The following is a 3,201-nucleotide window of genomic DNA, read 5'->3' on the forward strand; positions in this document are numbered from 1 at the left end:
AAAAAAAAAACACTGTAAATAATAAAAGAGACAATAGAAGGACTTAAAAAATAGAAAGTAGAAGGCAACCTGGAAAAGAACAGCAACAAAGCAACTGGGCATCTTCCCAACACCCAACCTAGCAGAACACAGTCCAAGATCGAAGAGGAATCCTAATGACAACCCCAGATGGGCCTAGAGGCACAAAAAGGACTTAAGGTGGAGCCCTGCTGACATCAAGTAGCCAGGAAAGCTGGTCATCATCTCCTTTTGCCAGAGGCTCCCCTTTCTTAAGCAGACATTGGGAAAGACCTGCAAGGGGAATCTCAGCATAGCAAGCTGCCCAGCCCAGGAAGCTCGCTTCTGCTGCAAGCTGGAGAATCCCTTTCGCTACCCAGAGACAATAAGGGGCTCTGTCAGGGATCAAAAGAAGCACCAGAGAAACCAAGCAAAACAAAATACCACAACAAAGTCTCTGAAAATTACATTATCATTGGAACACAAAATAATGCCAAGACCTGTGTGCTAAATATAAACAGGGTGAGTACCTCCTAAAATAGATTATTTAAATATGCTTTACAATCCGATCATATCAAGAACCATAAAAATCACAACTTGAATGAGAAGGCGATCAAAAGACACAAAAACTGAAATGAATCAGATGTTCAAATTACCTGAAAAGAATTTTAAAACAGCCTCCATACAATTGCTTCAACAAACAATTACAAATGCTTCTGAGACAAATACAAAAAAAGAAAAATTCAGCAAAGCAATAAAAGTTTTTTTTTAAGATTTTATTTATTTATTTGAGAGACTGAGCATGTGAGAGAGCACAAGCAGGGGTAGGAGCAGAGAGAGAGGGAGAAGCAGACTCCCTGCTGAGCTGTGAGCAGGGAACCCAAAGTGGGGCTGGATCCTAGAACTCTGGGATCATGACCTGAGCCAAAGGCAGATGCTTAACCAAATGAACCACCAAGGGACCCCAGCAAAGCAATAAAAGTTTATATGCACACACACAAAAATGGAAAAAAAAGAACTGTTAAATAAATAAATAAATAAATAAATAAATAAATAAATAATAACTGAAATAAAAACTTAACTGGACGGGCTCAATAGTAGAGTTAGGGATGACAGAAGATAGAATTAGTGTACTTGAGGACAGATCAATATAAGATACTCAATGCAAACAGAGAAAATGGACTGAGTGAAAAGAGCCCCAGGAGCTTATACAACAAAAGCAGCAGATCCAGCATTTATATCATAGGATTTCTAGAGAGACAGAAAGAGGGTAGGATTGAAAGAATATTCAAAGAAGTAATGGTTGAAATTTTTCTAAATTTGGAAAAGATAAGTTTACAGGCTCAAAAAGTTGAGAGAACCCAAAATAAGAAAACACAAAGAAATATATGCCATGGCATAGCGCATCTAAATTTTTAAAAATGAAAAAAAAAAAAAAAACTTAAAATGTCCAAAGGGAGGGCACCTGGGTGCCTCAGTTGGTTGGGTGTCTGCCTTTGGTTTGGGTCGTGATCCTGGAGTCCTGGGATCAAGGCCCGCATCAGGCTCCCTGCTCATTGGGAGTCTGCTGCTCCCTCTCCTTCTCCTTCTGTCCCTTCTCCCCCACTCTCTCTTTCTCTCATTCTCTCTCTCAAATAAATAAATAAATAAAATCTTTAAAAAATAAAAACATTAAGGAGGGCACCTGTCGTGATGAGCACTGGGTGATGTATGGAAGTGCTAAAACACTATATTGTACACCTGAAACTAGTATTACACTGTGTGTTAACTAACTGGAATTAAAATAAACATTTTTTAAACTAAACTAAAATAAAATGTCCAAAGGGAAACAACATATCACTTACAGGGGAACATCAATTTGAATGGCAATGGATTTCTATCTAAAGCTCTGGAGGTCAGAAAGAGATAGCATGATATTTTCAAGTGCTGAAAAAGAGAACTGTAAGTAACAAATTATATAACCAGTGAAACTGCCCTTCAGGACTGAAGGGGAAATAAAGACATCCTCAGACAAAGAAAATTAACATAATTTGTTGCTAGCAGACCCACACTTAAAATATGGCTAAAAGAAAGTTTTTCAAACAAAAAAGACAGCTGATGAAAAAAAGAATCTTAGAACATCAGAAAGGGAGAAAGGAAAATGGAAAATGCAAAAATAAGGGTAAATGAAGATATAAAAGACTTGAATAATACAATAAATCAGAAGAATCTGACATAAAGATAGATGATAGATAGATGATAGATAGATAGATAGATAGATAGATAGATAGATAGATAGATGATAGATAGATAGATAGAAGATAGATAGATGATATAAAACACTTAACCAAGGAAAGCAGAATACACACTTATCCACACCACCGTAGGACATTCATCAAGATAGGTGTTATAGGGGCGCCTGGGTGGCACAGCGGTTAAGCACCTGCCTTCGGCTCAGGGCATGATCCTGGCATTATGGGATCGAGCCCCACATCAGGCTCCTCTGCTATGAGCCTGCTTCTTCCTCTCCCACTCCCCCTGCTTGTGTTCCCTCTCTCGCTGGCTGTCTCTATCTCTGTCAAATAAATAAATAAAATCTTTTTTAAAAAAAAAGATAGGTGTTATATACAACTAATGAATTATTGAACACTACATGAAAAACTAATGATGTACTATATGTTGCCTAACTGAACATAATAAAAAAAAAGATAGACCATGTAGTGGACAATTTAACAAACACCAACAAGTCTAAAATGATTGAAATCATACACTGTGTTTGCTCTGACCACAGTGGAACCAAATTAGAAATTAATAACAGAATGACAACAGGACAATCTCTAAACATACAGGAATTAAGCAATACATTTCTAAATACTTAATAAACCCAAGAAGACATCTCAAAGTAAATTTAAAAATATGGACTTGATTAAAGATAAAAACAAAATACATCAAAATGTGTGGGATGCAGTTATAGCAGTGCTGTGAGGGAAACTTATAGAACTAAAATGCATTAGAAAAGATAAAAGGGACACCTGGGTGGCTCAGTCAGTTAAGCATCAGACTCTTAGTTTCAGCTCAGGTCATGATCTCAGGGTCATGAGATCAAGCTCTGGCATTGGGCTCCATGCTTAGTGGGGAGTCAGTGTCTCTCTTTCTCCCTCTCCCTCTGCCCCTCCTGCTCTCACGTTCTCTCTAAATAAATAAATAAATAAATAAATAAATAAA

The sequence above is a fragment of the Ursus maritimus genome, assembly GCF_017311325.1.
Source record: "Ursus maritimus isolate PB19 chromosome X unlocalized genomic scaffold, ASM1731132v1 scaffold_X1, whole genome shotgun sequence".
In the NCBI taxonomy this organism is placed as follows: domain Eukaryota; kingdom Metazoa; phylum Chordata; class Mammalia; order Carnivora; family Ursidae; genus Ursus; species Ursus maritimus.